This window comes from Megascapheus bottae, chromosome 2 (assembly GCF_031878675.1).
Source record: "Megascapheus bottae isolate mThoBot1 chromosome 2, mThoBot2.hap1, whole genome shotgun sequence".
NCBI classification, from domain to species: domain Eukaryota; kingdom Metazoa; phylum Chordata; class Mammalia; order Rodentia; family Geomyidae; genus Megascapheus; species Megascapheus bottae.
Window position 1 is genome coordinate 28,839,713 of NC_143510.1, and position 24,899 is coordinate 28,864,611.

General features: G+C 36.2%; 1 protein-coding gene and 1 pseudogene across 8 annotated transcripts in view; one reads left to right on the forward strand and one right to left on the reverse strand.

The window, feature by feature from the left end:
• Positions 1 to 24,899, reverse strand: part of Fhit (fragile histidine triad diadenosine triphosphatase) — a 1,032,375-nt gene that overhangs the window by 426,720 nt on the left and 580,756 nt on the right. The window lies entirely within an intron of this gene.
• On the forward strand, positions 11,044 to 11,164 carry LOC150066628 (small nucleolar RNA SNORA40; annotated as a pseudogene).

A 24,899-nucleotide genomic window follows, 5' to 3' on the forward strand; every position in this document is an offset into this window, starting at 1 on the left:
TAACTTTCTTATATTTTTCCTGCCAATAAAATTCTCAAGTCTTGCCCTACCTACTGAAATCCTAAGACAGTTGAAGGGATCTAATACCTCTTCTACAAGACATTTGTTTTCCATTCTTTGAAACTTTCTAGAGGCTTCCACGTTTTCTAATAAAAAAAGTTGGGGGGTAAAATCTCTCACTGAAAAACCTGAGAAGTAATTTTTTCAGCTCTAATAAATTTATTAGGATATTATCACCATATAGACAAACAATTTATAAAATTTTGTGTCATTTCCTCTTTAAGTACATCTTTCAAGTCCAAGTACCTAAAGTACTTACACTTCTTCTCTTGGAGACAGCATATTTCCCTTTCCCTCAAAACCCAGTGTGCTCTGAGATGCTTGACTATCATGCAATCTTTAAGACAATCCCAGCAGTGAAAATCTCATTACACCTGCCATTTTGTTGTTTGGGTTTTCCTTTCTTTCTTTCTTTCTTTCTTTCTTTCTTTCTTTCTTTCTTTCTTTCTGTCTGTCTGTCTGTCTGTCTTTCTTTCTTTTGGTGAGGGTGATAGTGGTTTTGAATGATGTATTTGAAGGGCTTTTATTTTGGTTTTTTAGACAGATTGTATTATGGCAATCCAGAATAGCCTCAAGAGCTTCCTGCCTGTACCATCAAATGCTGGGATTGTGCCCATATCATTGTCCATATTTAGCTCAGGGATGGGCAAGAAACTAAAGGTCAACCAACCAGAATGCAGATTTGTTAGTGTTGTTGTTCAATATTGATATAATAAGAGTCTTTTCCTTTTCCAGTTTGGCCTGAATGGATAAATAAGGAAGGTCCAGAGGTGAGAAGGACCATTTTAGGGCTATGCTTGCCAAATTTTTCTGAATAATTAGCATAAAGCACTGTGTTAAGGAAAGAGGACCAATACACAGAAGCACACACCCAGTCATGCATGGAAGGGTGGTAGGTAGAGAAAGAGCAGGAGAGAAAAATGTAAGAATGCATGCCATGTTCTAGGAAAAGTCACATGTAATGATCAAACCTGCCACAGTACTTAACAAATATTCCAAGCTAATACATTTCATTGTCTGTTCAAGTGAGAATTAGTCACTTTTTGTTGTTTGCTAGAGGGGCTTTCCTAACATCCTAACAAGTAAAATAAAACTAACCTGAATAATGACTAAGGGAGTTCATTTATTTACTTCCTATCCTGATACTCAAAGACCACTGTGTCATTTGCTGCTGAATGGAGAGAAAGTTTGTTCCTAAGGACCCCTCCTTGGCCAAAAAAATATAAGACATCTGTTGAAGTCATGAATGACTTGTCGTGAACTTCAACAGTGGTAAAGCCTCCTAAAAAGAGATCGTTCTCACCAGTGGGTATTTACATAATTAGGGTCAATTACAATTTAGAATTTCTAGGGCATGGGGTTAAATTACAGTGACATTTAAGGGCTCTGCTGAATTTTCTCATTTGTCTTGAACATTTCTGGAGTTACTACATTGTAATTAAGTAATTTTCTTCATTTCATTTTTATTGTAATTTTCTTTTTCAGGCTTGGCAATTACCCATCACTCCAGGGTACATTCTGTTAGAGCAGGGAAATAAAGACCACCCAATTTTCAAGGGAGGCTGAAAATAATTTTACACTCTGCTGAGGGATGAACTTGGATGTGTATAGCAAATTCCAACTAAGTTGCTTCAGTCAGCTTCTGTATTTCCAAATCCAGCCCCTTCCAGGTAATTGTCAAATTCTCTGAGTGATCAAAACTGAAAAAGTGGGCATTTTGACTTAACAATCTTCATCAAAGTGAGAAATGCAGAAGCAAAACCTATTGTTTACTTGTGGACTTTATGAAGGCATACTTCTGTGCCTCATTCACTAGAAAAGTCATCATTCATTGGATAAAGTTATTCTAATAGCTTTTAATTCTATCAACAAAAAAGACTATACCCATAAAAAACATAAAACAGATCATTGAAATATTAGGGCATAGTACATTCTGATCACAGATTCCTAAGAGAAGCAGGATCAGGTTTTCATGGCCTGGAAGCCCTCTGCAGAAGCAGGACAGAGTGAGTGATAAAACCATTATGAAGTGAAAATTTATTCCATTTGAACATCCAATCAACCACCCAGGGAGTTATGGAGTAGGACAAGTGAAAGAGGGAGATGGAAAGAGAAGAAGAGAAGTAAGAAGGAGGGGGAGAGAGAGAGAGAGAGATTTACAGAGAAAGAAGAGAGCGATGAAGAGAGGAAAGAGAAGGGAAGGAGGAAAGGAAAGGAAGGGAGAAGGAGGGAGAGGGCAGAAGGGGGAAGGGAGAAAGAGATTAGAAAGACCAGAATATTTAGTTGACTGTTCTACATAATTGGCCTGTTTGTGAGTCAATGAGTAAATATTTGACAAACCTATCTCTTTGATTCCAAACCAAGCAAATCAAATTGTACTGTTGAAACTTGTCCACAACAGTAGTCATAGCAATTGCTTACCCATAAGAAGACATAATCCAGGTGTCTCACGTGTGCAACTAAAACCATCTTTATCTGGTATAGGCCTTTCTAATTAGAGATCTCAAACTGATCTTACCTTTTACCTCTAGATAATAGCTTGTCATTATTTTCAAAGCCTTGCTACTTCTTCAGTCCATAAGTACTTATGGGGTCCAGCAATATGAAAGACATGATAAACTCAGTAAAGAATGGGGGAACCAATATAGCTTTGCCCTAGATCCTATAATAACAGGAGGCAGGTAGTGGGATCTTCAAGTCTAATAAGTAATCCAACATATCTCTCAAACAGTCAAAATCCCAAACGATAGTGGAAAATGTTTTCCAAGCATTAACAACTAAAATAAACACAGACATCCATTCATGCACCAAAAGTTCCAGGTAGGTCCATATGGAACTAATGAAATCATCAGTTGTATGAAAAACTTGAATGGAAGCCCATTCGTGTTGTTTAAGGTGCTTTGTTAGATATGTGACCTAATTATAAAGTTGAGAAAACAATGTGTACTCAAATGAACTAAAGATGCTGGGGATTAAAGACCATATGTGTTTCACAGAGCATTACTCGTCCTTTGGAAGATGAAGACTGGTGTCTCCTAAGGATTCCTTCAGCCCTAAATGTTCACATGTGGTACATTTGGGAAACTTCCTAGGATAGAAATACTATTCTCTACAACAGCTAGCACTGCACCTGGGAAATAGTTAATAAATGAATGAAAGGTAGAGACTGTTGCCTCATGGGTAATTAGTCTAGCACTCCACAAGGAGCATCTATGGGAGCGCAAAAGGTTGAAATGTTTTGGGTTTTTTTTTTGTGGGTCATGGGGCTTCAAATAGGCCTTGGCACTGTCCTTGTACTCTTCAGCTCAAGGCTACTGCCCTACCCCCTGGACCTGGGCATTGTCCCTGAGCTCTTCAGCTCAAGGCTACTGCCCTACCCTTGAGCCAAACCCCACTTCCCATTTTCTAGAGGTTCATTGGAGATAAGACTCTCAGGTCCTTTTGTGCCTGGGCTAGCTTTGAACCTTAATCTTCAGATCTCAGCCTCCTGAGTAGCTAGGATTACAGGCATGAGCCACCATGCCCACCTTGAAATGTTCTTGAGTACAGATGTTTTTAAGTTTACAATTCCATTCTGCTCTGAAGACAGCAAGTTCAAATGATTATTTACAAGAAAGGCTTATAATGATCAATACAAATTTTTTATTTATAATGAAAGCAACCAATGGTATATTACCAATGAATTCCAGAAAAAGGAAGATGTACCATATTTTATGAAAATTACAGAATTTGATATTATGAAAATTATGATACTATGAAATATGAAAACACAAAAGCTGAAGAGTATTTCAACCTGCTTTCAGGTATCAACTGTTATGAACTGTACATTTGAATGATGTCAAAGGAAACAAAAGATATTACTCTGTATATTCAAAGTATCAATTAGTTAGTAATAACAGACAAAATGGTGGTCTTGATTTGCAATCCCTTTCTTATTTAGTTTCCCCAGTCCTATCAGCTTTATAGTTCATAAACCTCTGCAGATCTCTAGACAGATATCCACTGCCAGCATGCCATGGATGACTATTAATTTCCCAAACAAAGGAGAGAAAACATCATCAGCTTTTCCTGTAAAATAATAGAATTCTAACACCATCTTTATACCATCCAATATGTTGTCTTCAGAAGCAATGTTTCCTATTTTTTACATTTTTCTCTCTGTTCTATCCTCTCTGTCTCTCTTTCTCTCTCTGTCTTTCTCTCTCTCTCTCTTTCTTCTTTTTGTCTGTCTTTCTCTGTGTCTGTCTGTCCTCTGTTTCCTCTCTGTGTCTCTTTCTCTATCTCTCTCTGTCTTTTTCTGTATGCCTCTCTGTCCTTTGTCCCTCTCTTTGTCTCTCTGTCTCTCGCTCTCTCTCCTCTCTGTTCTCATCATCATTTGCCTACCTGCTTCTTCTCAGCATAAATTAGGTATTCCAGAAAAATGACAACCAAGAATCACAATACCCCACTTAGAGCAGGATGAGAAAGCATCTTTGTGCCAGGTAAATTTACTCTTCCTGAAATGCATTTCTCTGGAGACACTGAGAAATGCAACTGGAAGCAGAGGTAGAAGAGAACCTCAGTCTTTAGGGCCTAGATCTCATCTAATACACAATGTACAATCAGTAACCCTTTTGGTACCCTTGAGATCAAGATTATGCTTGTACCAAGATAATTTGGAAGTGACATACATTAAAGATACAGCTGGAACAAGACAGCTGTGGCAAAAGAATCATGGAGGAAGTTTAGAAGTCTGAGAATATCAGGACAAGTTGCATAGAAATGGAATCTAACTCATTGCTATACCAAGGCACTATTAAACAGGTCTGAAAAGACACTAGCCACTGATATTTCATGTAAACATACTCGAAGAGCATATATTTCAATTAATGAGGTTTCTGGAGTCATGATGTTTTATTTGAAGTTGGACATTAAATCAATACTGGCCTTCCTGATACTTCCCATGCTCTACTCTACAATCTAATCCCCTCCCCAAAATCAATACAAAAACCTATATCAGCCAGAAAGGACAGTAATTTTGAAGTGGCAATGGGAATCTAAATTACAATTGTAAATGTCTAAAGCTTGTGGTCTGGGGATTTTCCTAATGGGAATATTTGATGTGACTGTTTGTTATTCTTATGGCTATGTTCATGAGCATAACACAAGAGTGCTTTAAAGGCCCGAGTGCCATAAATTACATTTTCTGTAAGAAATCATATCCTTGACATATTTTTTTCATGATCTGAAAAGAAAGAAACAGATTTTTTTTCAGTTAATTAGTGCTAAGGCATGTATTTTACATTAGCTTTAAGTTTACCAAAATGGCTTGAAAAACTTGAACAGATGGATGAATTATAATAACTTTTCCTTCTGACTCAGGTTAGGAGTAAAGAGTCATGAGAATTCTCCTGCCTAGCTTTCCCATAAAGTTAATGCATTTAATAGATATGATATATTTGTTTTTCTCACCAAGGTGTAAACAACTCTGTCTCACCTTACGTGAGTGTAATGAGCTGTGGGAATACATTTCAATTCTTTCTATCCAGGGCAAAGGGATTTTCCAGGGTTTAAAACCTCAAAACACATAAAACAGCTCCAAATTTGGGACAATAATTGTGCAGCATAGAGCTGTGACTACAGGGAACATAAGCAGGTAAAAGAGGTGTGTTTGAAGGGGAACAAGAACCAACGTGAAATGAGAGGAGCAGGTGCCATTCAGAATTGACTGTCATGGCTTCACCAGCTTTATGGAGATTAAGGCTTCCACCAATTCAGCATAGCCCATTTTTCTAAAGACGCTTCAAATCTTAGTTTTCTTTGCAAATATCCCAATCAAAATTTAAGCAAGTATTTTTATATTTTCTTATACTTATGTATTTCTTATATTTTCTTAAAAGACAAGGAAAAGCTAAATGTTCCAAAGAAACCAGAATAGCCTTTGGATGTTCATTTATTTAAAACAAAAATCATTCTGCCATCTTGGATTCATGGTTAGTGCCATGGCTGAATTATGACTTGTCTTCGAGAGGAAATTTACTCTCCAAGTTATGCACTTTAAATGTGTGTTAAATGTGTGTTAAAATCTTCACAGATTCTAAAAGTAGACCACATTGAGCCTTAGGTGTGATGATTTTAAGCTGGGAGCTTACCAAGTTTGCTTCTGTGCATCCCATTTTTACTTTACTCCTTACTTCTCCACTCTCTTAAAGTCCCCAGAGTACCTATTTTCAGCTCTCATCTCAAAGTTCTTGAATGAATTGAAGAACAGGTGCTTTTTGTAAGCATTCTTCTGCTTTAATTTCACTGCAGCATGGGGTGGCTCCCGTCTTTCTGTCTCTCAACTTCATTAAACTTCCTAAATTTCCTATTACTGTGGTTTTTGATACTTAAATCCTGAAGTGCACATTTCTTTCTCAACCTTTTACCTCTTGTGTATTTAGCACTTATGAGAGAATGTGGTTGTTCTAAGTGATATTTTTCTTAATTTTAACAAGTCTTGAAGCTCTGAAATCGTGCCCAAGTAAAATTTTCATTATATAGTGTGGTCCGTTGTTCAGGGTTTATGAGGCTGGGGTAAGGTTGGTGAAATGGCACCATCTCACTCATTCCATGAAAGAGATCATTTTACTCTCTCTATATATGTGTGCCTTATAACGTCATGCTACCTATCACATATATACATATATATGTACATATATATACATGTTTATTTAAAAGCTAGACAAAACAAGTTCTTCTAATCTGTCCCTCCATCTATCTGTAGTTTTGTTATGAATCTGAAAATCTAGGCTTCTCGTCCTTTTCTCTGGAAGTATCATTGTTAGATAGAATGAACATTTGCTTTGGTAGGGGACAAGGTAGGTTTTGATGAGTAGCTACTTAAAATGTATGCAGATTTTGTACCCACAGTATAATAACTTATCTTGGGCATTTATGAAAAATATTCTCTCTCCACCTCCAAATATTACAGTAACACTTGCATTCTAGGAAGCTGACAGATATTACTGGTGGCTTTGCAAACATGAGCAGAATGAACCAGCTAAATGACAAAATACTGAACTTTGGCTTCCCTGAACACTAGAATCGATTAAAACAAACACACAAAACACCCCACACTCTGTAAGCTCTCACTTCTATACTTTATCAAGACTCCCTTGTTTTCCTAAAACCCCGTTACCTAAAACTTTATTCTTCTTTTCTTTCTTTTAAGATGCTTTATATTAATGAGTGACCCACTTATTGCCATAATCTGAAAGCAGATACCTTAATAGCTCATTGAATTATATCTTTCACAACTGACTTTTCATATAGCTAGGACCACAGGGTTACATGCTGCCTCCTGATGTTATTACTGTGGGCCATTCACGGTAAAAGAACTCTAAGTGAAAAGAAATAATCTTCCCCTTACCCATAGCTGAACTCAGGGCTGAGCTCCATCTAAGAGATGATAGATGAACAAGAGAAAGCATATGGTTATTTAATGCATTTCATGTCACATGGATGCCTTCATACAGATATAAAACAAAAAAATGAAAGGAACCTGTGAATATTTAATGCTAAGTGTGATGGAGAAAAGAACAGGAATGGAGAAGTATGATTGGATGAAAACATGATCTCATAGTAAAAAAAAATATATGAATGAGGAGATTTTAGAAAGGCTTAGTTTCTCAGATTCTTTTCTAGTCCATGTGTCTTGAGATATCGTGATGGTCCCTTCCTCCCAGTATAGGGAGAGCATTCCTAAATTTGGGGGTCTAAGGATCTGCTTCAGGTGACAAGGACCTGATGTAGATGAGAGTGACCTTCACGCTTCTGCCATTTGCTCAGAGCCCTAGCCTTGAGCTGAAAGCTCAGGGACAGTGCCCAAGCATGCAAAAAGAAAAGACTACTGAATTTGGACAGTAATTTTTGTTCATTCTTCTTTCCACAAATATGGTTGAGTGAGACATAGAAATGAGGGGCTACATAGTGCAGATACAATTTATTCAAGAGAAATCTATGGAATCCTGATTAAAAGCTTTGAAATTCAACCCAAAAAGTAAGTTGTGAGGATGAAGATGACTGGGGCGGGGTGAGAAGCGGTGGCAATGGAGAAACATCAGAGCTGCTGTAAAACATCAGAACATTCTGAGTACAGGATTGACACAGCTTAAGTGATGAAAACTGCAAAAAATATTTTGCTTATTTTTTTCTTAAAAAGAAAAAGAATACCTTAAAACATGCAGGAACTAAGCTAAGTAATTTACATTCATTACTTCACTAATTCCTTACAGTAACTCCAGGAGCTAAGTACTGTTATTATCTCCACTTAACATAAAATGTAACACAGCCTCAGAGAGGTTAATTAACTTGCCCAGGGTCTTGCAGATAGTAAGTAGCTCAACTCAAAATCATATTGCAATAATGTCTCCTCAAGAACTGTGGCTAAAGAGGAGCAACAGTTCTTAGAAAGGATACCCAGCATAAATTGAAATCTAGACTGAGGGAAAAAGTATAAAAGGGGGGTCTACCTCCTATACCAATTCAGGGAATCTGAATTTCACCTTGACCTAACGGGAAGATGAGAAAAGACTTGAAGGGGAGGCAAAGAAAGCGACTGTGTCAGGGTAATGGATATACCCATTATTTGGGGACTAACCAGTGGGTCCCCTTCTGGAACATCCAGATGCTAAAGAACAACGCAAAATGATTACAGGTGATTACTGAAGCTCTTCAATAGCCAAAAAACACGAATGGATTAGCTTTGTGGTAAGATTGATTTTCAACATGTTTAAAAAATCCATGAAGTTTGGATGCCAATCTCCCAACAATGCCAAGTGACTTGGGAGGAAAAAAATGTAGCGTTCTTCAGGAAAACCAAGCAAAATCATCCTTCTGGCTATAGGGAACTTGAAGGTATGGGAGTCTGGGTTCACACATCTAGATGTGCCAATTAAATATGATGACTACTGCATACTAGTGGGTAACACAGTGAGATATTTTTAAAACTTCAGTAACTGGATTATTGCCACTGCAGGAGACTTTTCTCTCCCCTAACAGAATAAAATGTGATGTCAGGAGAGACAAAGCATAAAATAAAGGAGCTATTTTTCTCAGTAAAGAAGCTTGGCATATTAACTATTATTGAGATGCTTGAAAACTTTTAACAAATGAGCAGATTACAAAGCCAGAAAGAAAAATGATACTTAGTGCTTTAGACTTAACACAATTGTTCTTGCAAATAAATGCCTTTAGAACATTACTGGATCGAATATAATTATCATACTGCTTTTCCCCCTGCATGTCCATGACATAGAAGAATGAAAAATAAAAGACAGACATGCATTCTATAACTCACCAAATCTAAGATAACATTAGCTATAAGGAATATACAAGTTGCCAAGGTCCTAAGTATGAGAACATGTGACTTCCAAGATCAACAAAATATAATAATACACTTCCTAATTTGGAGGTTCTTTCACTAACAAGTAGTCATTTGGGGGAAGATACTCAGGCTACTCATATGCAGAGACTATTGGTTTGTAGATGAAACACAAGAAAACAAACAAATTCAAGGAAACATGTCACATATTCTTCCATGAAGATGAGCAAAATAACAAATTAAAAATTAAATTGAGTTGGTTTTAGTAATATGCTTTCATAATAATTATGGTATGGCATACAACTACTATTACATGATGATGAAAGATAACTATATGTAGGAGAAATGAAGAAGGAAAGGAGACAGGGAGACAGGGAAGGAAGGAGGGAAGGAGGGAGGTAGGAAGAAAGGAAGGGTGGGCACAGAGGAATTTATGTGTTGAGGACATTTCATTCCAAAGACCTCTTAAGTAATTTTTTTAAACAATCATTTACTTAAGGGTTACAAAATTAAATATGTTTTCTGTTGGGAAAATAGATATCTAGATCAATAAAATAGAAAACAGAATGGACCCACATCTTTAAGGTTAATGACTTCAACAAAGATGGTAAAGTAATTTAAGTATAGCTGCTGCCAATCTGCTTCCTCCACACAAACTGTCCTACTAAAGTAGCCATTCTTAAGCAAAAGAAAAGAAATAAACCTCAATGATCATACCACCAATCAACATCAAGAAGATTACTTAAAATTAATTACAGTAGAAATAATACGCTTACAAAATTTATAGAAGAAATGTTCACAACTTGAGTGAGGCAAAAATTTGTCAGAACATATAATATATTCAGATGAAAATTAACGTAGATTTGACTGAAAAATTTTTTAAAAAACCTTAGTTCCTTGAAAGGTATTATTAATAAAAAAAATCAAATCAGAGCCTAAAAACCAAAAAGTATGAGTAACATATTTATCTGATGCAGGACTTATGTCCCAAATAACCAGTTTTTTTCAACTCAATGGTAAGATAGAGTAACCAATTAAAATAGAACAAAAATAACAATGATATGGTATGAAAGAAGTCATAAGCAGGAGAAAATATGCCCATTATTAGTTATTAGGAAAATATGATCTAGAATGCAAATGAAATACCACAACATCACCCAGAGAATAGCTGAAATTACACAGACTGTATAAAAACAGAAGGAAACGTACACAGCCAAATTGAAGCAGAGTCAGGATACCATATGGTAGCAAGACTTCGCCAAGATTCCGGTTATAGCCTAGAATGGGAAATTTGGACCCCTTCATCCCCGGCCCTCAAGCACCTAGAATAACCAGAGCTGAGCCTGATGAGACAATTGCATGGTACTCAGAATCTCAAGGTCCATATCAGCACTTGACATGAACATAGAGGCTTATTCGGCAGCTACTCGTGAGGCTAAGGCAGAAGGATCTAAAAACTGAGTCTAGACTGGGCATCAAGCAGGACTCATTCTTGAAAAAAAATTAAACTAAAATAATGCAAGGGCTGGAGGTCACCTTTGTGAAACCCTGGGTTCAGTCATCAATACCAAGGGCGGTAGGTGGGGTGGGGGTTGAATTTGAAAAAAAAAAAAAAAAAAAAAAGAAAGAAAGGCATATTGAGCAGTGTTTGTCTTTGCTTAATTTGTAACAAAGCCTTACAGAGTAGAGCAAACAGTAAATCCTTTTTTGCAACCCAGAACTCATTGCTACATGATTTTGGTACATGTAAGAAGGAATCTGTTTTTGGCAATGTAGGGTTTTGTTAACTCACACGTTTGCTCTGAGAATGAAGTTGATATTAAAGCTAAAAATAAATAAGGACATATCAAGAGATCATGACAATTCTGTTTTATAGATATGCCCATTCGGTTAGGCATTCTTTCCTTTGTCTTCTGTTGATAAAAAGTGTTCCTTTGGGCCGGGAGTTTGGCCTAGTGGTTAAAGACCCGGGCTCGATTCCTCGGTACCACATACATAGAAAAAAGCCGGAAATGGTGCTGAGGCAAGGACAATGCTCAGGCCCTGAGCTCAAGCCCAGGCCAACCAAAAAAAAAAAAAAAAAAAAGCGTCCCTTTTTCAATGGTCAATAGCAAATCCAATTTCCTTCTTCAAATCACTGATTTTTGATTGAACCCCAAGTCCCCAAATTATAATTCCAAGGACCCAAATAAAGTCCTTTTTATATCTGCAGTATCTAAGTTTGCAAGATAGGCAGAAATTGGAACTGTTACATGTTTCTAGGGGAACATAAACTAATATAACCATTTTAGAAACAGCTGATAATCTTTTATAAAGTTAATTACGAACATATCATGTGACTAAGTACTTCTACTTTTGAGCATTTACTCAAGAGAATTACAAATACCCTACCCCAAAAGACTTGTATATAAAAGCCATTACATTTGCCTTCATAATAACCATAAAACCGAACCAACCCAAAGGTCAATTACCAGAGAACTGAACAAATTCATCATACCAGTTGTACACATCAGGGAAAAGGAGAAAACTACTGATGATTCAATAAGAAGAATGAACCAAGGAAACACATAGTAAAAGGCTAATGGAAGATGATTTTATTTACACAAAGTTTTAGAAAAGATAAACCTAATTCATAGTGATAGGCAGCAGATAAGTGGATGGATACCTTGATGTCAGAAGGTTGAATGCAAGGGAGTGTAGAGAAATTTTTTTTTTAATGATAGAACTTTACTACAACTTGCTGTATCACTGCATACATTAACAAAATTCTGTGCATGAATATTTAAAATGTGTTTGTTTTGTTTTATGTAAATTGCATGTGTAACTAAGTGCTTAGCTAAAATATATCCTACAACATGTTCTCATTTACAATCTCGACTATCACATATGAATAATTTTAGGTTTCCTAAAAAACTGGTCTGGAGGGCTGGAAGTTTAACCTAGTGGTAGAGTGCTTGCCTAGCATGCACGAAGACCCAGGTTCCATTCCTCGGTACCATATACATAGAAAAAGCTGGAAGTGGTGAAGTGGCTCAAGTGGTAGAGATATAGCCTTGAGAAAGTCCAGGGACAGTGCTCAGGCCCTGAGCTCAAGCCCAGGACTGGCAAAAACAAAAAACAAAAAACAAAAAAACAATGGCCAGAAAAACCACAGCTTTAAATACTACAACAGCACGAGATTATCATAGGAGTTAACTCAATTTAAAACACATTGAAAATCTCTCTAACACCACCACACTTTACCACTGTGAGTTGCGAATCCACCTTCTTATTTAACCCTCAAAACAGCAGCAACTCTATTAATACATATTAGATTAATAAAGTTTGTAAAGTCACACAATACCATAAGTGGGTCATTTACAAATCCTTAACTATAGTGTTCTCTTTATCCTTTAGTTAGTTTCAAATGCTCAAAAACACACCAATGTACCAAAGGCATGTATATCTCATGGGCCATGGAGAAATTTACAAAGAAATTTTGAAAAAATACATTTTTTCCCTTTGCTTGTGGTTTGTTAATCTTTTCCTCATTATTATTCTCCCTAAGAATCCCTTTCTAAACATTTTCCCTAATACCCTAGATTACCTGTACATCTTTTTAGGTATATTTATGCTTTGTGCCTGAAAAGAATAAGAATTGTTTCTAAAAACTCATTTTCATTTTGCATGGGGGTGACATCACCTCCATTGAAAAAACACATTTTACCACTGACCTCTAGCTTAAATATGTACCTTGCCTTCAGGTATTTTGGGGCTCCTAGCAACTTTCAATGACAAGCCTACTTCCCAGAGCCTTCTCATTTAGAGCACAGCTACTATTATGTTTTGTTTTGTTTTGTTTTTACACATTCTTTTTATACCTTTCTAGTGAAGCACAGAATGAAAATTGAAAGTCTATGAAAACAAATCTCTGATGATCAAAAGCACACATTAATCTGTCCTTCCATACACAAAAATACATAATTGAAGTTTAATATCTCAAAATATTGTGTGAATCCAGAAAGCACAATCTTTTTAACAAAGCTTCTAATGGAAGAGGACTGTCATAAGGAATGGGCTTCCATTTCACCCCAATGCAAAAATAAATGCAACAATGGACCAGTGGTGGTATTATTTGGTTTTTCTTTGGGGGTAGGAGGAGCAGAAGGGACACAGAAAGACAGGGAGAAAGGATGAACAAACGAAGTCATGATATTCAGTATACACTATGTAGAAAATGATATATGCAACTTGTGGGCAAGGAGGGATCGGAGGGGAACATTGGGGGAAAGTACAGGAAGCACAAATACTGTCCAAAAAGAAATGTACTCATTATTTTGCCTAATGAAATAGTAACATAGTAACACTTCTGTATAACACCTTAATAATAACAATAAACTGGGAACTGATGGCTCGTGCCCATAATCCTAGCTACTCAGGAAGCTGAGGCAGTAAACTCCATGTGACTCTTAACTCCAATTAATACCCTGAAAACCAGAAGTGGAGCTATGGCTCAAAGTGGTATAGCACTGGCCTTGAGCAAACAAAAGCACAAAAAAACCCAGAAATAGCTCCCAGACCCTAAGTTCAAGCCCCATGACAAACAAAATTAATTAATTAATTAATATTTTCCAAAAAAACATGGATCCAAAGAGTTCAAATTATAAAACTAAAGAAAAGCTTAGGTATACATCTTCCCAAGCATAATATAAATAATGATCTCTCAAACCTACTCATTAAAGGAAATGTATAACTTCGTGACCCTAATATTAAATAAGATGCATTTGTGTTTTGTATACTTCCATGGGGCTCAGCACACAAGGCCAATTACACCTACAAAACCTCAGCCTGAAAATCAGAAGGGCATAACTAGTATGTCATCTTTCTGATTTAGTGCTTTTGACTTTCATAATTAACTAATTCACTCAGCAAATACTTAAGGGCTTAAAACGGTAAATTAGAATAAAAGAAGAACATGTAACCTAGGACTTGTTTTTAACAAATTATATTTTTTCTACCTCTTGGATGATCATGAGCCTACAAGTACAAAGTCATTTATCCAGGCTGTGTGATATTTAGCCTAACTCCTGTAAAACTTGGACTTGATATCTATGAATCTATTATATGCACACATAGTTGAAGGACATTTTTAAAAGTGCTAAACTATAAATATTCTGATTCACTGCTCTCTCACACATACTAAAATGACTTCACGCAATCACTAACCAGGAGGTAGGTTTTGTATCTTGCTGAAAATGTCACTTAATAAATAACCTTCAAATTTAAATGCAAACTATGGATATCATTCATAGATACTCAAACTTGTCCTTGAAGTCTAAATGGGCGAAAAAAAGTAACTAAAAAAAAACCTTTCTGCCATTAACACCATTTCTTTAACTTCTTGAAAATTGAATTTCCATTTTAAGTTTTTAATATAATATTTTTACTTTTAAGAATCTATTTTATAACATTTACATTGTAGAAGTCAAATATAGCTATGGGATAACTTGCCATTTTTACTTCCCATTCTCAGATTACATTAAAAGTTTTAGGGGAAATTGCTTTATCATATGATTATTTATATGATACATTTTATTTTATTTTATTTTTTGCCAGTCCTGGGCTTGAGCTCAGGGCCTGAGCACTGTCCTTGGACTTTCTCAAGGCTAGAGCTCTACCACTTGAGCCTCAGCACCACTTCTGGCTTTTTCCTATGTATGTGGTACCGAGGAATCGAACCCAGGTCTTCATGCATGCTAGGCAAGCACTTTAACCACTAGGCCAAACTCCTGGCCCCTATATGATACATTTTAATGGATACATTTAGCTGTTCAAAAAAGTGGTATCTTATCACAGATATATGTCCTAATGTCTTAACTATGTGTTCTGACACTCACTAGTTACTATGTCACTCTAGAACTGAGCCTAAGAGACATATTATAGGACTGGTTTAGTCAGAGACAAAAATAACAGCCATTTGTTTTAAGTGGCAGAGGCAGAAAAATTGTTAGCAGATATTTTTAGAATTAGCTGAAGTTTATTTCTTCAGAGACAAGAATTTTTTAAACTAGACTTATATGCTGTTTAATAATTGTAGAAGGTAGAATATCAGCTCCCAAAGGAGCTTGCCATGAAATTAAAGTTGCTAGTCAGATGACATTGAGGAGTTTAACCTTGACTATGAGATTAGTCCAAGATGAACAAGGGATACTATTTAGCTGAATCCAATGTAATCACAAATATCTTCAGAAAATGAAAGTAAAACACTGAAAAGGTGACAAGGAAAAAGCAAGAAGGGCCAGATGAAGATACAAAGGTAGAGAATGTATCTATTGTCAGCTGGAAAGGGCAAATACATGGATTTTTGTAGAATTAGAAAAGAATACAGCCCTACAGACACCTTGTTTTTACCCCAATATAACTCATCTCAGACTTGAGCTCTAGAAATGTTAAATAAAACATTTTTGCTGCTTAAGTCCTAAAGTTTCTGGTAATCTCTCTTGGCTCCTCAGAAAAGAAATTCAGTAGATAATCAATTAGCTACTTTTAAATTTAAAATAGCAACTAGCCAGGGCCCAGTGGCTCATATCTGTAATCCTAGCCACTCAAGAGGCTGAGATGTGAGCATTATGGTTGAAAGCCAAACTAACAAAAATGTCCATGAGACTCTTATCTCTAACTAACTGCTACACAGCCAGAAGTGGAGCTGTGGTTCACACAGTAAAGTGGTGCCCTTAAGCAGAAAAGCTCAGAATCAACCCAGATCTCAAGCCCCAGAACCAGTATAAAAACCTAAACAAACAAACAAAAAACTGAAAAAAAAGAGTGCCTAGTCAAATAACTACAAACATTCAGATACTCTTGATTTCCACTTCAGTTTATCTGAAACATTTAGTTGGTATATTAAATGATTGGAATTTCATTGTTACTTGCCTGAGATCTAGATTTTTTTCTATTAAAAATAGTTTTCTTCCATTTATTAAGAGTAATATTCCCTTGGACCCATCCACAATGGTGGGTCCAACATATTTCCATGAGAAATATGTTTATTTTCCTAATAAGATATGACAATGTTAAGTACTTCTTGATAACAAATAAAGTGTTGATAACAAATAAATTTTGCCTAAATTATCCTTCTTAAACACAAAACAGAATTAACATATTTGGAAATACTCTCTCTGAAAATATACCATCTTTTTATTATTTCTTTATTCAACCTAGTTTAAAAGATACTACTAAATACATATACTAATAACATGCAAAGCACAAAGAACCTGAAAATTGCATATCACATGGTCCTTATCCCTAAGAAGCTTATAATCCAGTGAAACAGACAGACAATGTGTTTAAGGGCTGAGTGCCAGTGATTCATGCCTATAATCCTAGCTTCTCAGGAGGCTGAAATCTGAGGCTAGTATTTTGAAGCCAGCCCAGGCAGAAAAGTCCATGAGACTCTGATCTCCAATAAACTTCTCAGAAAAAGTAGTATGTGGCATCATAGCTCAAGTAATAGAGCATTTGCCTTGAGAAACAGCATGTCAGTGATAGCACCAGGGTTCTGATTTCAAGGCACAAGAGCAGAAGAAAAAAAAGGAACGGGAAGGGGAGGGGAGGGGAGCGGAGGGGGGAGAATAACAGAGGGGGGAGAGGAGAGGAGAGGAGAGGAGGGAGGAAGGGAGGGATGTGTTTAAGAATATCAACAAAAGAAGAAAAGTATCCAGAAAATGTTACCAGAAGTTCAATAACCAACTTTCCAAAATAATTGTTACAGAAAACCATAAAACATAATGCATTACATTATTTATAGGTGAAAATCCTAACCTTATAATTAAATCATGGGTTAGACTGAATTACAGAGATTCACCAAGGCAGAGAAGGAGACCAGCTATAAAATAGCCACATGTCAGGGAGCTAGTATATGTCTACAAATACGTGGGACTCAGAGAACCTACAGGAAGTGGTAATAAGAGTTCTCCCTTATTCATGCCTACCTGACTCTCCAGTATCCTTCAAGCTCTAACACATACACAGGTGGAATAAAAAGAATGCCCCAAATTAATCATTTAATACTATGAAGTTCTGAATAATAATGAAGATGAGGACATCACTGAATGACTACTTTTGTATAAATGAAGTGGAAGGTCACAAAATCAGATACTAGCACCATAACCCTGATTCAGTGGAAAGAGGAATAGACCTACAGATTGACAGTTAATTTCCAACTATGAAGGCTTTAACCTTTAAGGAGACCTTCTTTCCATCTAGCCACAGAAAAATGAATATAGTAATTTTGAGAATGAAATTCCAGAATTCCATCTACTTAGTACTAACAAAAGCAGACACCTGACTACTATGATAAATCAAGTAGCCCCTTTTGAATATGCAAACTAAACTGTGGCTAAGAATGATGTTAACTTTTGTATGCATATATATATATAGTTAATCTGCTCATTCTTAATGACAACAGATTACGTTACATAAAAACACAAATACACAAATTAGACCTAGTTGTTCATGCACTACAATATATTCAAAATGCAAGTTACATAATGGCTATGTCTGTGGTAAGAAACAATGTGCTTAGACAGACAATTTTATCAAAGTCTTTCAGCTAAATGGAAAATGAAGATTTAGAGATTTGGGGATTTTTGTACTGCTTTACAAAAGCACAGGGTAACATAAAAACTTCATTTTCTTTGAATTAATATCTAATTCTCTTATAAGAAATCTTATTAAATTAGAAATACAATTATGTTTTTAGAAAAGTGAAACTATTCTTTATAATGATTATACTACTGGTATGATTCTTGTCATTGTCAATAAACAAAATGACACTAAAAAACCATTTCTGGGTAATAAAAGTTCCACATTTGTGTATTTAATATGAAGGTACTATTTCTGTTGGCAAGTGATGTAAATGAAGATTCATTTTTCTGAAGGACACATTGAAAGAGCTTTCACAAATATTTAAGAGCACAGAAAATATTCTGAAACATTTAAAGAAATTAATAAAAGTATCTCATCTTCATGTATATTAAACATTTACAAGGTACTTACATAATCTTTATTAAAATAATGAATATTTGAAGAAGACCATTTAAAGAACGCAACTATGACAAATCACACTTTGGCAGTACTGGTAAGTCCTTGAGTTTCAGTTCTTTCTCTCTCAGGATTCACACACTTATTTTCCCTGCTACCTCTATGCTTTCCCTGCTCCCTATCTCCTTTCACATTTAGTTCTGCTCTTTTTATTTTCCTTCTGCTTTCAGTTAATTTTCATTTCCTCATTTAAACACACAACACGCACACACACACACACACACACACACACACACACACACACACACACACACTAAAATAAAACCTTCATCAGGGGCCGGGAGTTTGGCCTAGTGGCAGAGTGCTTGCCTAACATGCACGAAGCCCTAGGTTCAATTCATATACACAGAAAAGGCCGGAAGTGGTACTGTGGCTCTACTGGTAGAGGACTAGCCTTGAGAAAGCCCATGGACAGTGCTTAGGCCCTGAGTTCAAGCCACAGGACTGGTAAAAAAAAAATTCCTCAACCTGGTCCATTCCCACAGTTACGTGCCTTTGAAACATCACAGAACACCCTTTCTACCAGGTTTAAGATCTCTACTCCCCAGCTCATTCATGCTTTAACATCATTGTCTCACTAGCTCTTTGGTGAGGATCGTGATTCAAATCTAGAATTCCACTAAATCTTCAACTCCAAAACCTTAGCATCATCTACATTTTGTCATCCACATTTTAGTCACTCAATAAATAGTTAAGGACTGAATGGATTAAAAAAAAAAAACAACCTTGTACTTGAATTTATACCTAAATCTTTATCTTCAGCATAGAATGAGTGATCCATAGTTATTATGCATATGCTTCTATTAAACGTTACTTTTCCCTTTGCATATTCAAGCATAGTACTTATTGGCTATATTTACAATGATTTAATTTAATGCAAGGAAAAATGAATGTATGATTAAAAATATATATCCACAACAGCAGTAATGACAAGAAATGTTTCAGAATCACAGCAGTAGCCAGTACAGCTATCTCAAATAATTTGAAAAGCAACAAATCTCCTTTTCAAAAGACAACAGGCAGTGACTGAATATCCAGGAGAATGAATCTGGGAGTTTTTGTTTAGTCAGGTCCAGTAGAGAAAGTCTTTAAAACAGGCCTTGGTAGGTAGCCCATCCTAGCTCTATGCAGACTATTAACTGAATATGTCAGGGAAAACACTTACGTTGGCAAATTTACATAGACAATTACAAATGCAAAAGGCTTAAAAATGGTTTCCATTAGAAAGGTCTATCATTTTGGTTTAAGGGAGAAAAATCTATTTTCATTTACATTCCAAACAGAATTATTTTAGAATAACAAAAGACATCGTCCCCACATTTATCAGATTATTTAAAAAAATGACAATAGCAAAGAAGAGAATGTTCCCTTCCCTTCATTTAATAAGGCAGAGATTTCTACCTTTTATTTAAATCCCCCTTATGGCTATATTTTAATAATTCAAGTCACTGACTTGTGAAAGCTAAGAAAAAATGGGTCCCTTTTAGACAACTCTGAAACTAGGAATATTTTTATTACTATATTCATTATGACCAATAGCTACCTTCTCTGAGAAGTGTTTGTTGCCAGAGAAATCAACTATGAGCTAACTAAAATAATGTAGTTAACGAGGTGATCCATTTCTTCCTCAGAAATAATTTCAAGATCTTCCTGTGGCTGTGCTCGTGTCATGTGGCTGTACTCAAGTCCCAGATTGTGCAGCACTACTCTTTGAAATGCCCTATCCTAAGATCGATGTGAAAGTTCTCAGATTTAAAAAAAAATGTTTTGCCTTCTTACAGCAGCAGGAATAAAAGCACAGGATTGTTCAAGCAATAGGATTTTCTGGTGGCCAAGGATTGGACATACAACTTATGCCCAAATAAATAAGAAACTATGAGGCCACTCAGAGAGGGGAGGGAATTCTGTTCACACAGAATTACTCGTGTGATATATATGTTAGTTTGGTTCTTTCTCCTGTTCTGTGATAGGATTTTTGTAACCAAACTTGCCAGAACTGTGTCACAAGTACATTTTCAGTGTCTTGGTTGCAAGTGGACTAGCCTGTGATTGATTTTAAAGTTTAAAAGGTTACATGCATTAAAATATGTACCAATATTCAAATATTGCCTGAACTTTCCTACAAAATAGTGAATGAATTCTACGACTGAGGACTCAGGTAGATTGTTCCTTTTATTTCTCAGCCAGCCATCCCCAAATCTTTGCCTTGCCACGGAAGCTTTTTGTAAAAATTGCTTATATGGTAACATTGCTCAGATTTAAATGTCAAAACACTAAACATTTGAAGAGCACTGTTCATTGAGGCGTTAATATATACCTCCAGTTAACTGTAGAACTTGATAGATCCTATAGGGAAAACCAGTGTCCTTTGTTTTGGATTGCCAACTTACACTGTGCTGACCATTTCTGGAGATGGAGTTCCACTCAAGAAACACTTCACAATACTTCCTGTAAAGTTGGAATATAAAGTAATGGAGTTACTATCTATGGCTATGAAAACATATTGAAACATTTGAAAATAGCACATTTGCCTTTGAAGACTAATGATAAGTCAACAAAGCAATCTTTTGTAAGTCATTTTTTTCTATGTAAGTATCTTTTAGTGTTTCTTGCAAGCAAATGTAACTATATTTTGAATAGTTAAGTGCTATTATAAATAAATATTGGAAGCTGACTTTAAGAAGCCCATGAGCATTTCTCAAAGCATATAGATGTAGGGCAACTAATAGAATAGTGCCTGGTCATCGAATTTAGAATTAAATTACCTTGTATTGTACAATTATTCAAGTATCCCAGAGCTCGAAACTTCAAGAATAAAGGGAAATATTTATCTTTAATCACTAAACATGGCACTCTCCCATTGTTAGTGTACCTGTGCTACTGCCTTCTGAAGAGGGTCTAATATCTCCCTCCAAGTTGGGTCTATAGAGAAGCGGTTCGCCAAACACGGCTGCTAATTCCTTGAAGGAGCCCTCTGCGCTGGGCTCCGAGAGCACTGCCATCTTGCTACTTGATAAGTGAATTCTAAGGAACTATAATTAAGTATATGTATGTATGTGCGCACGTGCATGTGTTCATGTGTAAAGAATACCTTTGTATACCAACATGTAAAACAAAAAAATGAAGAATGTGTACATACCATCAGTTTCTGTTTTTAAATTGGTCAATATTAACTGTAAAGCTTCTGTTATTTGCTTCATAACTTTCATGTTAGCATGAACAAAATAAAATGAAAACAAGAAGAAAGGGAATTATGAAGATCACAGGTGCTGTCTTAATGATTGCCATCTCTCTATGTGAGCAATAAATACACACTTACTTAGAAAGATTGACATGAGAAATCTTTCAGATTATTCAGGGTCAAAGCTGTAAAGAACCAGTTGCCAAATGAAACTGACCTATCTTGCTTTTGTGTATTTTCTCAACGTTTAACCTATGAAAACCATAACATAAATCAGATATCCGATGTGTGCACAAAACAAGGTACTTCATGTGCATTAGAAAAATTCAGCAATAATTGGGGCAAGTTGAAACTGGCCCAGTGTTCCAATATCTCCTTTATAGGGATAAAAGACTCTCCAAAGATAAAGTCCAACACAACTTCCTTACTTTGTGAAAAGACCAAACTGAAAACATGGAAAGGGACATTCATCCCAAACCTATCCATGTCTGAGAGGCTTCACAATCTGGCAGAGAGAACTTACCTAGGTGAACAGAGATGCTTCCATAGCATTGATCTAAATAAAGCCGATCACAAAGCACTTTTGAAACTTCCATTGTTAACTTATATAAAATACAAAACCTAGAACACTTATATACTTGGCACTCAAGGACTTCTTGGATACATAAGCCAAGTGCGGTTGGTGGGAAAACCAATCAAAAGCTGGAGGAATGTGGGAATTCGATCCTGGTGCTGAACAGTGTTGACAAATGGCTGGAGGTTGCTTGTAGACTCCCTAACAGTTAACAACTCTTGCAGGCTCATGCTCTGTTAATGGAGGCTCCACAGTTTTGTGGGCTTTGCCTCCAGGAAACCCATCATATTGCTATGTTGTAAGTTAGAGAGAAAGAAAAAAAACCCACAGAAGAGAGAAAAACATACTAAAAGTTTTTCATACTGTTCTTGTTCTCAAAAAAAAAAAAAGGAAAAAGAAAGAAGAAAAGAAATCGTGCCCTCCTATGGAACCTACATTATCAGAGTTGTATCTGACTTGGTTGGCCCCTTTAGCCTTACTATCTAGTGTTAGGGGAGAAGAGTTAGAAAATACTACAGAACAACCCAATGTTCTTTTTTATAAAAATTACCTTTTTAAAACACTTTACTTTATTGTTATTATAAAGGTGATATAAAGAGGGATTACAATTATATGAGTCAGGTAATAAGTACATTTCCTTTTGTACACTGTCATCTGTTCCCTCATTCCCTCCCAGCCCCTCCCTCTTCCATCTCCACCCACGAGTTATATAGTTCACTTTCCGAAGTGTCCAGAGAGCTCTACTGCTGCATTTTTTGTCCTTTTCCCCTCTAGCTCTGTATCCTCCTCCCAACCTCTCAAAGATAGACATGTGAATATACCATACACAAAGAAGACAGAATCATCAAAACTATTTAAATCTCTTAAGAACTAGAAGTTGTACAAAGGAGATACCATAGAATAGAACAATGAACTTTTTTAGTGAAGACACTCAGGAAAAAGCTGAAAAGAAATATCACTTTCTAAGACACTAACTTTCCCCACCACCTCATTATCTCATGAAGATGACTTCCTACAGTAACAGTGAATTAGAATTGAGAGCTGAATACAGGTTTTATTTCAGAAGGAGTTGTTAGGGACACTCAAAGACAACAGGGCAGAAAAATGCAGAGGGAAATGGAAGCTTCTGGCACTTACAGCAACCATTGGACACAGATCAGCTCCTAACTAAAAAAACCATAAAACCTCATATACAAAGCCTAATGTGCTCAGTTCCTATTTTACCTGAGACAACATTTGTGGCTTCCAAAAGAAAGAAAAAGAAGAAAAGGAAATAAAGGAAAGAGAGAAAGAAGAAGAATTTGAGAAGGAAGGAAGGAAGGAAGGAAGGAAGGAAGGAAGGAAGGAAGGAAGGAAGGAAGGAAGGAAGGAAGGAAGGAAGGGGAAGAAAGAGGGAGGGAAGGAGGGAGGGAAGCAGGGAGGGAGGGAAGGAGAGAAGGAGGGAAAGGAAAGGAAAGGACAAAGAAATAATAAGGAAAGAAACAACTCAATAGGCCATCCCTATAATTTTAGCTACTTGGAAGATTGAGATTGGGAAGATCAGAATTTGAACCAGCCCTGGGTAGACCAAATCTAAGCCAATAGGAGAGCATGATAGCATATGCCTGTCCCCCCAGCTCTAACAGCAATTTAAATAGGAGGATTATGACCTAGGCTATCCCAGAAAAAAACAAGGAACCCAATCTCAAAAATAAGAAGAGCACAAAGAGTTAAAAATATAGCTGAATTGTAGAGTATCTGCCTAATAAACACAAAATCCTGAGTTCTAACCTTAGGATCACAGAAAATCTGGGCATAGTCAGAAAGTCCTATAATCTCAGCACTGGGAAGGCTGAGGAAGGAGGATTAAGAGTTCAAGGCCACTGTGGGCTATATAGTGAGTCAAAAAAATTTCTGATGGTCTGCCAAAAGAAATGTCTTCAAGAGAATTTTAAAAAGATTTTCTTGAAGAGAATTTTAAACATAGTTTGAACTAAACAAATAATAGAATAGGGGCCAAGAGTGCTCACCTAGCATGCACGAAGCCCTGGGTTTAATTCCTCGGCACCACGTACACAGAAAAAGTAGGAAGTGGCCCTGTGACTCAAGTGGCAGAGTGTTAGCCTTGAGCAAAAGGTGTCCAAGGACACTGCACAGGCCTGAGTTCAAGTCCCAGTACTGGCAAAAAAAAAAGTCAGAATAAGGCTTATTAAAACGTGAGGATCTCAGAGAAAATAAAATAATGCTTAACAGGTAGAGCAGTGAACTAATAAGTCAGACAAGATAAAGATCTAAACTGAATAATGTAAACTTCTACTTAGAAAATCAGAGAAAGAAGTTCAACTGAAACCCAAACCATCAAAAAAAAAAATAAGAAAGGAAGGAAAGAAGGAAGGGAAGAAAGGGAGGAAGGGAGGAAGGCTAAACAAAATTTAGAACAGAAGTCAATTAAATTACATAAAGAAAGCTAATTACAAAAATGACAATAAAAATTGGTCATTAGTTTTTTTTTAAAAAAAAGTCTACAAAACTGATGTGCTTCTAGTCAAGCTAAGCAAAGATAAGAAAAAGATGCTATATATAACCAATATTTAAAATGAAACAGGGCTTATCATTATTGATCTCATAGATGTATGAAAAAAGAGAATATTATTAAAAACTTGGTGATTGCGGATGTGTTA